The sequence below is a fragment of the Grampus griseus genome (assembly GCF_964374135.1).
Source record: "Grampus griseus genome assembly, chromosome: 13".
Lineage (NCBI taxonomy): Eukaryota > Metazoa > Chordata > Mammalia > Artiodactyla > Delphinidae > Grampus > Grampus griseus.
In genome coordinates, this window is record NC_139007.1 from 59,292,772 (window position 1) to 59,305,977 (window position 13,206).

General features: G+C 41.8%; 1 protein-coding gene across 4 annotated transcripts in view; it reads left to right on the forward strand.

Moving 5' to 3' along the window:
• The first annotated feature begins 794 nt into the window (after window positions 1-794).
• EYA4 (EYA transcriptional coactivator and phosphatase 4) overlaps window positions 795-13,206 on the forward strand; it is a 261,488-nt gene continuing 249,076 nt past the window's right edge. For all 4 annotated transcript variants that reach the window (XM_082668672.1, XM_082668674.1, XM_082668677.1 and 1 more), the window contains exon 1: window positions 795-1,263. The gene's annotated coding sequence lies outside the window, so the exon portion shown is untranslated. The remainder of the gene's footprint in view (window positions 1,264-13,206) is intronic.

Sequence of the window (13,206 nt, forward strand, 5' to 3'; positions counted from 1 at the left end):
GATTGTGATATCCACGTGTGTGCGTGTAGAATATTAGATCCTATGTGGGTGCATACTGCATGCGCAGAAGGCTTACGCATGAAATGTCCCTTCAGCAATGTGCCTGGGGAAGCTCTGACGCTGCCTTGGAAGTTGGTCGTCGCAGCCCGACCTTTGGGCGTCTGGGAGGGATGCCTATACCTACGTCCAGCGCTGGAAGGGGCCCAGGCCCTTCGAGCACAACCTATCCCCAGACTGCTTACTCGTGCCTCGCATACATCTTCACCGAAAAGGGTATTTCCTTCCTTCAGAGAAAGCTCCCCAGTCCAACGTGGGGTGGATTTTACTTTACTTGGTTGCAAGTAGGAGAAGTCCCTCCTCTCTCCTCCCTTGGGGTAAGTGGAAAGGAGTCTCGCAGGGAGCCCGCAGTGGCCGACACCCAGGGATCTGGTAGCGACCGAGTTACAGACAGCTTGGGGGCTGCCGGGCCGAAGCAGGTGGGGACTGAGCCGTTCCCTGGTCCGGGGAGGGGAGTGCGGCCGCGGGTCCCTCCCCTCCGCCGGGAGGTGGCAGCGGCCGGCGCCAGGCCAGTGGGGGCGGGGTGGGGGCGGCGCGGAGGGCGCAGAGATCACCGCGGCGCCACTGGGGACGCCCAGGGCCCCGAGCGGTCCCCACGCGGGACCGCAAACGATGACAACAGGCAATCGCTCCAGGTCGAATAAAAAGGAGTCGCTTCCCCGCGCGCCGCCGCCCCCCGCTGCCTGCCCCGGGGGGGGGCCCCCCCCGGCGGCCTCCAGTGGCCGCGGGCGCCGGCGTCCCCCGCCCCCGCCCCGCGCGCAAGTGCGAGGCTGCCCGCGGCGAGGCTCACGCTCTGCCGCTCCCGGCTTCCGCGCAAAATTTCGAGCCGGGCCGCGTGAAGTTGTCGCTCCCCTTTCGGAGCGGGAAAGAGCTTGGGGAAGAGCCGGGCAGTGAGGACCGCGGTGGCTGGGCGCGCGCTTTTTTTTTTTTTTTTTTCCTCTGTCGTCGATCCGGAGTTTTGGCTCCTCTCCTTTCCTCCTCCCCCTCGTAGCCGGCTTCTCCCCCCGCCCCGTCTCTCCCCCACTGGTGTAAGCTGTTTGTTGGGGGTGGCCGAAGGGGATGTCCTCTTTTCACCAGAGGCACAGCGTTCAGGGGAAACTTCAACACTGGAAGGCACGAGAATAAGTACCTAAATACGGACGCACGGATCCGCTGCTGGGGGAGACACTTGAATTTGGGATCCCGAGACGGTCCGGGCGGCAGGAGGTGAGTGCCTCTTCTTCCGACGCCCCCTCCCCCCCGCCCCGTTCCGGGGCCCGCGGGCTCCAGGTTTCAGGGATCCCGCAAACTCTCTCCGGAAAGTGCGCGCAGCTCCTCCGGGGGCGTCAAGCGCTGGGGACAGTGGGCGCACTGCGAGGAGGTGTGTGGGGGCCGGGGTCTCTAAGGGCGCTTCGTTGCGGAATGCCCCCTGCCCAAGGGCCCGGGCCGCTCTGAGTGCCGCGATGTGTTCTGCCCTGGAGGACGCCCTGGCGCCCCGAAGGTCCCTGCCGAGCCTTTCTTTCCCCGCGGAGCCCTCGCGGAAGAGGCTGCACCGCTCCATACCTGCACTCCGTCCCCGCCTTGCAGAGGCGCGAGCCCCTGCGTCTCCCCTGCGTCTTTCTTGTGACATTTGTTACTTTGCCTTGACGCCCTAGATAAGTCAGACTAAAGGATGCTGACCCGGGTCCCATGGAGGGCCCCAGGCGCCTGGGGTTTTCACGGTGCTGGGTGCGTGTGTACGTTTAATGCTTTGTGTTCTCATCTCGAGGCACCAACCGGGCTGTTCAGCTGCGGCCGTCCCACTTTAAAAGTTATGTGGCGTGGGCCGAATGTCTCCTGCCTTTTGCCAGGGTCTGTGAAATGAGAGGCGCCTTTTCAGAGGACTCGCGTTCATTGGCCCGGGGCGCGGATGCCGTGGAGGAATGATAACTTCTCCAAACGGAGGGACCTGGCCGGGGCCGTGGGGAGCAGGTTTACTCGTTCCAAAGCCTGCGGTGTCTGGGCGGCTGCGGGACTTGAAACGGCTCGCAGCTTCAGCGTTGTTATGCGAGATTTGGAAGTAGATCGTGTGTGTGTGCTTGTTTTATTTTGCGCCGCACAGCATTCAGAACTTTCGTTTAGTAGCACTTTCAAGATGTTTCTTTCTTTTGTAAACAGTGTTCGGAACAGCTTGGAGCCATTAGGGAATTTGCCGACCGAGTGCCGCGCCTGAGCGGTGGCGAAACCGGAGAGCGCAGCTTAATTTTTGTCATCCCTTTCCTAGTTGGGGCGGCACCGTCTCCACTCACCACCACCTCTCTTTCCCCTTCCTTTGAAAGCTAATGGGGTTTGTGTTTGAGGTGAGCGCGTGGGTGGGAGGCTGTCGTTTGGAGTCGGTCTTCTCTCCCCTCGCCGCCGGCGTCTGTGCCCTGCACTGCCCAGCGGGCAGAGAGTCATTCATGAATCCTAGTCTGAGGGCAGTGGAGGAAGGTGCAGGTCCCTCAGACCTTTCTGCCAAGGTGCAGAATAGCGACGGGGCGTGTGTTTTGGTTTCAGAGCAGTTCCACGTGGAGCACCTCCGTGTGCGTGTGTGTTGTGTACTTGATCTGTGAGGAGGTAACAGGAGTCTTGTGTTCAAACCCAGTGGGCCGTTGGCCATTAATTTGCTTTCCTGGCTGTCATTACAGACACTTCCAAAATCTGATACCTAAGAGAACCAACAGGTTAGGTTTCACATTAAGAGCTCATACTTAACAGTTTTCTTTCTCCCTTACCGGTTTTGGCTTGGCACCCTGGGATCAACGTAATTGATGGAGCGAAACATATCTTCTCGAATATGGCATTTTGTTCCTCTTCTCCTCTGCGGCCACTTTTTGCACCCTCGGGCGTGTCAGTTTCAGCGGGCGCTCCTTCTTCTGGACTTAGGTGGGAGTCTTAGGAGCATTTAAGCACCGCAGGCTCCCCTTCTACAGCTCCTGAAGTTTGATTTACACGTAGGTGACTGACAGTCTTGAAAGTTGAGGATGGTTTTTTTTTTTTTTTTGTCTGTTGAGTTGTTTTGGGTTTTATTTTAAAAACCTCCTCAGGACAGGGATGTAACCTTTCACGGGTAAAATTAGGTTTTAAGCAGAAACATTGCCCTCCCCCGCCCCAACTTTTTTTCTTTTTAAATATTTCTGGCCAGTTTATAGCTGAAGAAGCAAAAGCTAGGAAGGAGGTGGGGCCGGGAGAGAATCCTAAAACAAAATATTTGGTACATAGTAGGGTGTGGTATAACATTATCCCAAGAAATAGATAGCAGTAGTAAGAAGAGGGAAACTATTTTGTGTAGAGCTAGACTGCCAGAATCTGATCTTTATGGCAACAATACCAGATGCAGATACAACTACACTCACTTTTACTGTTATTATAAACCATAAAAATAGTTTGTTCTGCCTCATTAAAAGTTGTAAGCCATTCAGAGTTAAACCATTTTTTTTGGAAATGGCTGTAGAAGACAGTTAAAACCCTTGACAGTTATAGCTTTGAAAGTAACATAATTAGATTGTCTGAAAACTGTTCCTTTTTTCCTGATTATTAAGGATATATCCTTGCCTTTCATAATAGGTAAAGGTCTAAAATCAATATGTTTTCAAAAGCCAGTTTTCCTTTGCCAATTATCTGAAAATAGTATGCGTCAACCTAAGGCCACCGTAATTAGAGGTTGTTTCACGATTATAACTGAAATTAAAAGATTTACTTGATTATTCTTTTTTAATGAATAAGTAGTTTACTGATATTAGAGACTTAATTTCTTCTTTACAGAATGAAAAGTTTTTTATATATTTAGAGAATATTTAAGTTTATGTTCAAGTTTAAAAATTTAAAAAAACCCTAAGATTTGTATAAAAAGAAATTTGTATAAAAATAATCATTACTCTTATTAAGCAGTACAGATGCTGCATTCTAGAGGATTTGTAGAAGCAGTTGAAAACAATTGTCTCTTCATGAAAGTTTCTTTTTTGAGGGTGGATCAGTAGGTTGCCATTTTGCTGTAATTTATTTTTTTCTTTCAAAAACCTCTTTGAATTAAACAGAAAAGAAAAATAAGACCTCCATTTCTGAGAGTTTTCTTTTTATTTATATTATGATTTGGGGCGTAAATAAATTTTACATAGCCACGGGAAATAAGGTGTCCCATTTCATGTTTTCAATCTCTGTTGCAAGCTCTAAATGACTAATGCCATGTCTAAAAATATATTTATGTGGCTTGGTATTTCATTTAAAAAAATTTTATGCACTAAAATTAAATTATCCTGAAGTTTTAGAAAAGTAGAATGATAGAAAAACCATGACTACTGTTACGAAAAGTTAGGATGTTGGAAAGTTCACATTCTAACTCACAAATAATAAAATTATACTTATTTCACCCAGTGGAAACTCGCACTTTTTATACAGAATTCAAGAAGAGGGGAGATAATCCTTTTCAAGACTTAGTGAAATGTTAAGTAATTTAAGAGTGCAAGTATTTATTATATTTTTCATTATCTTTTTTCCCCTCTGTTAGGTAAATGCAAGAACACTGAACATTCAGTAAAAACAGGCCCCCCTTTGCAAGAAGTTTATTCACCATAGTTCTGTATTGCAGCTGCTGGTCATATTTCATGGAGCTGTTAAAGCACTTAAAACCTAAAATTAGGTACTGTCTCGTTGTAAATATTTCAGATCACTCATCTAAGAAACAAACAGAAGAGTGTGTTATCAAAAGTAGATGTTCTGAATCCCCTCACTGAAGAGCTGAACAAAACATCTATGAAACACCTTGTTATTTTTTCAGTGAGAATTAATCATGACAGTTTCTTTTTCAAGTAGATATTATTCTTACATATTCTAAACTCTTATAATGTGTCTCCCTGTAGAGTATCTTAAACTAATTGTATTCAGAAATACCGTTGGAGGATTTTATTACAACAGTTACTGGGTGAATGCAATCCACACCAGGAGGGATAGGATGACTTTCAGTGTACCTGCTCCTCTCATGAATTTTTCCCGGTGAACTAAGAAATGACATGCTCTTTCAGGCACTCGTTCTAGAGATGGGTGAGGTGCAGTGGTGTATTTCATTGCAGTTAGCATGAGACTGCATTTTGCAGTTAGATGAATTTTATCGTGGGAGACACTCAATATTAAGTTGTACATGGAGTGAACTTGGCTTCACTTAGTTTGAACTTGAGTGGAAGAAATAAACAAGAATCACATATTCCGAAGTAGTATAAGCAACTCTGATTGCTTTTAAGAGGTCCGAAGACTTTGTAAACATTACTGTCACCTAATATTGCTTGTAGCTCTGCACATTAGGATATGCCTTGGTGAAGTTTGTGATTCTTACCATGTCCCATCCAGGTTTCTACTAGGAGAGTGGTACTGAAAATAAATACCACTATCCTTACCCCCCTAGCTCCTTTTCTTTCTTCCAGAAGAAGCGATGAAACAGATGAATTTAAAAATAGAAACCATTTCGAGTTATCAAAACCACATTTACATGGTGGTTTAAAACAGTTGCAGAGTGTGTACCTCTGAGTCTCACTGTAACCTTTTCTGTCATTGAAAGGTGCTAATTGATCTTAGGGCACTGACATAATAGTATAGTTTGATATTTGAAACCTTTCAGCATTGGTCTGGCCCTTTTCTCACCCTGAGATTTCGGTTCATGGCTGATGAAGAGTAATACCATGTTAAAATGTCAGGAATTCTAATTTTTTTCCCCCATGTAAAACATTTTAATAAAACAGCTGATATTGTTTAAGCTTTTATGTATGTACAGTAAGTAAATTTATTTTAATGTACTTCTGAGAGAGAAGGACCTATATTATCATGTTAAGCTTTTTTAAGTATTTTTTTCCACAGGTAGATTTTTTTTTTAATTGAAATTTTGAGGCAAAGTCTGATTACTGTGATCACATCTGAATAGGTTCAAAGTGAACTTGCATTAAAGCAATACAGAATAGCCATCTTGAAATTTCATATCTAAAGTATATGTTCTTAAGTATATGGAGACCTTAAAGTATATTTTAAAATAAAAATTGTCAGTTCAGTTTTTATACAGTTGTAATCTTTCTGTGTAAGTAATCAGTAATTACATCATCAATGATTATCATCATCCTCACATCACAACTGACATTTACTGAGGATTTATTTACTTTTTGCAAAACAGTTTAAATTATTTATGTGGATTAGCTAATTTTAATCTTCTCAACTGTGCCTTTTTTATTATTCCCATTTTACAGATGAGAATTATGCAGTAGAGTGGAGCCAGGATTTCAGCTCTGCCCCCCCGAACCCAGATCCCCTGTCCTTAAACGTTGCCCTAGGCAGTTGCTGCCACCTGTCACACATGAGTTCATTTTAGGTGGTACCCAAACATTTTATTTTTATATTATTAGTTGTATATTTATTTCTAAGGATATTAGGAAAATATGTAAAATTTCACATTAAACCTATAATTTCCTGGATAATGTTGTTTGAGGCAAAACCAAAAAAGGATTGAAGCAGAAGAAAATTTCAAAGCACCTATTTAAAGAACCATATTATGTAACAGTGAACAAGTGCTTGGCTAAAAGAGCCAAAATCATGAAGGCTGATGGCAAGTGACTACATTGGGAGAAACTGGTATTCTAGAATGCTCCCCAAATGTTGAGAACTTCTGTCCAGATCTTTTTAATATTTGACTTACATGTAGACTCTTCCTTTATTTTTCAAGCCTCATCCTTTAGTTAGATGTTATCCATTTTACAGTTTTTCTCTTGTTGCTTTAAGCCTGAATGCTGGTTATGAATCTCAGATCTACACGTTTCTGTTGAACCAACGGATGAGGACTGTGTAATGAATTTCTAGAGGCAAGTTTAAATGATAACGGGCTCACTTATATTTCGGAGACACTTTCAATTTACACGGGTATCAGACTTTGCGTTTTTAAGGTTTTTCTCTAGGTGAACATGCTTGTTCTGCTGTTAATAATCTGTTTTATAACTTGAATGTGTTTTCCAATGAAGCAGTGGTTTTCGTTTTGATTTACATGTTCAGCCACAGAACGCTTTGTTCAAGTGAAAGCTGACACTATGCCCACTAGAGAAATGTCCACTGCCTTAGTGAAGCAGGATGTGGGTGGGCTGTGAATCACTCATCAGCCCTGCCTCTGACCATTGGCCTCCCAACGTCTCTGTAAGGGTCATCCTGGCTGCAAAAAAATGAGTCTTCTGACGGAAGGGGTCAATTCAGAATACCTGCTGCTGTCTGTGAGTGTGTCATCCACTAAAAACCAAAACACAGGGTAACACATCGGCAAAAGTTGTGTCGGTTTACCCTAGTGTAACATGAATATTCTTATCAACTGACCTGCAACTTTCTTTCAGTTTAGTACTGAGAAAATAAAAAGTAGTCAAGATGTTTCCCACATAGAATTACAGGTCTGAATGAGGCACATAGAATTTGTTGCTACAAAGGTTTGACTAGAGCATCTTTTTTTCCTTTAAAGACTTTATGAAGACACATCAGCAGTGGCATAAATTGACTTGACCTTAGATTTTCACATAAATTATTGCTACTGTTTCTGTTATTCTTTCCTCCTTCCTTTTTAAAATGAAAGGGACATTTCTTGTGAAATGCTATAGTTAAATCATAAAAATTTATGTTCATATACCATTAAGTTTAATTCTGCTCACAAAAGCAATAGCATTAAATTTGAAACTCTATCCTTAATCAAGTAGGTCTACCACATACCAGGAGGGCTTATTCTCTGCAAGGTCATATACACAATTCACAGGCCTTTGCATATACCCAGTGGAGGGATCTATTCATTACATTTCACCTCTGACTCTGAACTCCCTCATGTTAGAGGATTTGAAAAGACCTGAATGTTCCGACTAAGAGATTGAATATTTCTAACTTAATGTGTCCAGTATGTTGAAAGTGATGATGACTTGCAGAGTCCAGAGGTCTCTGAATTAGCTAATTCTTTTCACTTCAAATTTTATATGTTAATGCAAATGTGTATTCACATATGATTTTGACTCAAGTAATTCTAGCCAAATTTAATCACAAAGTGGGAAGTCACGTTCGAATTTTCCTTTTGCAGGTTTTCAGTAATCTCAAATTGTGCTTCTAGTAGGTAACTTTGGAATGCAAACCTCAGTGAGTCGGTCAAGAACATCAGTACTACCGAAATTTTGTACGTGAACTTTAGGTATTAAGATGATGCTACTGTTTTGTTTTTCTTAGTCAACCCAAGAAGACTTCATTTAGGTCTTTTGTCTTCTCAGTTGTTGACTTTAGTTTTTAAAGGCTTCATTCATGAAAATACTAGCAAAGTTCTGGGCATATGATAAATGCTTATTAAATGCTTTTTACATTGTCTGTGTTGCTGAAGAGATGCCAAAATTATAGTGAGATGAATAGATTTTTTTTTTTTCTACTCTGGATAATTTTGAAGACTTTGGGACTTCTAGTCTATGATTATAATAAGTTCTACTTTTTCCTGGCATATACCATTCATAGGAATGGTTAGCCTGGTAAGTAACTATGGTACCCGAGGTCACAGGTTTAATCCTCAGATTACCACGTTAGCTGTAGGGGGACACTTGTCCTACACACGCTTGGTCATATTGTGTTTGTCGTTAAAAGTATAGTTATGGTATCTTGACTGTCTCTCTTTGGGGACCACTCTGGTCTATGCTGGATCTGTCTCCAAGAATCTCCTCTCATCCCGAGGCTGTTCAACCACATCTGTTCACAATTTTTATCAGGTCCCTTCTTGACTTAAAATTCTATAAAAAAATTCCCTGTTGCCTATAGGACAGATTCTAAAATTCTTAGCAGGATCTACAAGCCCTTGAAGCTGAGAACTTTGCTCAAGTTTCCCTTCTCACCTCTCACGAGCCACTCATAAGAAATCTCTTCTCCATCTGTATGGAAAAGTGCAGCCCTCAAATACACCCTGGTCATTTCCACTTCATGGCTTTGTGCATGTGGTTCTTTCTATCTGGAAGACATCTTGCCCCTCCCCCTGAAACTTCCTTTTCTGCTGCTTTTGCAAGACTCAGGATGCAAAGTGCTACCTCCTCTGACCACCGGCAGAGGCTGAGTTGGATGTTTCTTTTCTCTTTGTTCCCAAAGCACCCAGTTTCCACCTTTGGTATAGCAGTTGCCACATTGAAATGTAATAGGTAACATGAGTTTAAATTCTGCACCAGACTGAGAATTTACTGAAGCTATTACCAGTATTTGCTATTCTGTAAATTGCTATTTTCAGTAGGTAGGGGACAGTGAGTGAGTGAAGGAAATGGAAATGAAGGCAGTGGTGGTGGCACTGGACACCCTCTGCCATAAGATTGGGAACAGTGGGAATAGCTGTGATCATTACAAGGCAGGATAGCCTTAAGAATGACCTCAGGGATTTTTGGTATTAATCCAGTAGAATTGCATCTCTGAATTCAGGCCCAACTTGTTTGTATGGGTGTAATGATGCAGAGATGTATTTATGACCATTGGGAAGTCAGTGATCTAGTGGATAAGCTGAAGACCCTGAAAATCTTTGGAGAAATGGGTATTTCTTAGCACTTGAAATCTGAGGGACCCACTTCTTTTTATGGCATAGTGATTAAGTACAAAGAATATGGAGCTGGGCTCCTTGAGTTTGAAGCACAGCTCTGACACTAATGATCTGTAATGATGAGCATGTTAATTAAATTGGTTTTGCTTTGGTTTTCTCATGTGTAGTAGAACGTACTTGGAGTTCATATGCAAATTCAACAAGTAAATATATGTAAAGCATTTAGAATAGTGTCTGATATGAGTACTAGCTATTATGAATTTGATTGTGTTCCCTCCATTGGAGTATGCCAACTATTCCAGAGATACTTAGAGCTGAAAGTCCTTTTTGGGGTCATAGACTGGGGATCATACGTTGAGTACCCAATGGTCCAAGTACAAATTTAATACCCAGGGGTGATCTTGGCAAATCTGAGACTCTATTTGGAGCCATAAGAAAAGACATTAGAAAACTTAGTTTTGGCCATTTACGTTGCATGGCATTTCTTTTAACAAATACTTTCACATACAGTTATCTAGATTTTTAAAGGCTTTCATCTGTGTGGTTCCTCAACTGCTCTAAGCCACCGTAAGAACATTCTGTAATGGTACTTTTGTTTTATAGCCAATATTTGTTTCCCCAGTTGCTTTTTCCTTCAGCCTGAAGGCACCAATTATAAGAATTTGTATAATTTTCAACTGAGTGAGCTTGATGAGCTCAGTGTAAACTCTTTAAAAGATAACATTAAAGATTACTATGACTCTTACCTTTGCAGAGACAGTAGGAGGTCATTAGCATCTCCGTTTCTAGACTTGATCATTTGGTCCTTGGATTCAGATGTAATGACTATATGGCAAAGTGGGGCCGAGGGAGAAGGGGAAGTTAAAATATTAATTTTCAAGGTTCTGTTTTTTAACTGCTTACTTGAATTGCTGCCAGGTGCATCTGTATAAAAAATATGATGCTGCTACTGATGTTGTGCCTGAATCGCTCAGTTTATTTATTTATAAAACTTATTTGTTTATTTATTTAGTTTTTAACTTTTTATTTTATACAGGAGTATAGCTGATTAACAATGTTGTGATAGTTTCAGGTGCACAGCAAAGTGACTCAGCCATACATATGCATGTATCCATTCTCCCCCCAGACTCCCCTCCTATCCAGGCTGCCACATAACATTCGCTCAGTATGTTTAGACCAGTGTTTTTCAAAGACTGATTGTTGACATTTTGAGCTGGATAGTTCCTTGTTAGAGGAGCATGTGTGGCCGTCCTGTGCATTGTAGGGTGCTGTGTGGCATCCCTAGTCTCTACCCACTAGATCCCAGTAGCACCCTCCCCTGAGTATTAACAGTGTCTCCGGACATTGCCAGATGTCCTCTGGAAACAAAATTGCCCTCAGTTGAGGGCCCATAGTCAAAGTAGATCTTAAGATCACTTGATAAAATCAAAAGATTCCCAGGCATCTGCATGAGAGGACTGTTCTATTTTCAGTCAAGTGTGGCGAATCTTCATACCTTCTTCCTAAGTTTAAACACAAAATCAAACAACTCTTATTAGTCTGTGTTCATAGATAAACTTTACATAGACTGACTATGGTCAGCATATAGCTTTACACAGATTGACTCTTGTCAGCATATTTTCCTTTTTGGGAAACAGAATATGAGTGGGGGGAGCAGAATACTTAGGAAAGTATGTAGGAAGTAGATATTTATTTGAATCACCTATATGTCTATTTTAGAAAAATTACCTTTACTGTTACTTCTTAGCAGATACTTTTGATTCATTTTTGATAATGACAATTACTCATCTTTTTGCATAAATATTCAGCAGTAAGGAACTTTTACTTGTTTTAGTCTGTAGTGTCAGAAAAAGTAAAGTATTATCTATAATCATAACTGCCTACGATGAAAAAACTTCATCAGTTAAATCATTTGTTTGTTTGTAACAAGAAAGTTTCAAATGAAATAAGTCTTAGCTTTCAGTTTGTACCAGTTTCAGGATCTTGAGTTTAATAATATTGGTACAGTCTGAAGAAAGTAAAAATGAACATAAAAACTCCTTTGTTGGTTTACCAAATCCAGACCTTAGGTTCTAATTCTATAGGACATACACATTTTGTCTCCGAATTGATCTGCAGTTGACTGTAAGTAAATGTGATGTAGTCTGAGTACTACATCTGACATTTGCCTAGTTTAGATATATATGAAAGATGCTTCAAAATTTACTGAGCAGAAAAAAATGGGAACATATAATGTTAAAGTGAGAGGGGTTAACTTTGCCTACATGAGTCTTGGGTTGGATGTGAAAATTATTTTGGAGAATGAAACAACATTATAAATATATGATTAGATATATTTAGACCTAAACAGTAGAGAAATTTTAAATCTCACTAGTAACTGTAAGGATACTTGAAATTCCACATATATGTATTGTCTAGTGGTTTTACTTTAATTGTATTAGGCAGGTAATCATGTTACGTGGAAGCAGTCAGACAGACCTAGGGATTTCACATCATTTACTAATTGATGCTCAAGGAAGCAGGGCAGAGGTACTTGAAAACAAACTCACTGTCTCTCTTTCTTTCTCTATTACCTCTCCTTTGATTTATGCTTTAATTTTTGAAATATATTCTTAAGAAGAAAAAGTGGCTGCAAATATAGCATACTGTATGTGATCAAATGTATCAGTACTTCTGTTTTCTAAGAAGAGAAGGACTCCTCACAGCTACTTGTTAGCAGAGAGATAAAGTGGGTGCTAGGCAACACAATGACCGATGGGGGCCTTTCCAGGGGAGTTAGGTGGGGGTTACAGGCCAAGGGCTTAAATCATGAATTTTCAGACAGTGAAGGCGGGTTCTGCTCCATGCATTGACAGCAAGTCTGAAGAAGGCGTAGCAAACCTCAAGTCCATCCAGGCACTTTATGCCTGACATTGAACAGGAAGCCTGGTAGCCCTTTAGTCATTAGAGAATAGCCAATAAACCAGAAGTTCTGTTTTTCCAAATGAACACTTCTTGGGTTCATAAATCAGGGAACCCCCCAGAGAATTCAAGTCACATACCTACTTTCTCAGGTTTATTTCTTTGTACCGTGGATATGAATGTAAGACTTACCTATTTTTATGAACGCTCCATGGCATAAAATATAATTAGGCATTTCCTTTTTTCTCCCTGGGATATTCTCACCACCCTTGTCCTCCACTGCCCCAACTCCCTTAACCTCCTTGCCTCTTACTTTTTGCTGCCTACCTGGACAAAAAAAATCTACTCATCTTTCAAGGCTTAGCTCAAATGTCACCTCCTCTGGGAAGCCTTCCCGAGACTCAGGCAGAATTAATTCTTTTCTCTCTGTAATACCATAGCGCCTTATGTGGGCTATTGGTATAAGAGCACATTGTGCTGGGGCTAATTTTATGTGAGTCTGTCTTCTAGAGAGATTCTGAACTCACTGAGGGGCGAGACCATATCTTTCCTCCCCTGTAGCCCCAGTGCCTGGGGTAGTGATGGAAATTCACTAGCTACCCTATTCCCTGCACGTCTTCAAAGGACATACATCCAGAGCCAGACAACTACAAAGAATGGATCCTGTTTACATTTTGGAAACTGATTTCTTTTTTGCATATGGT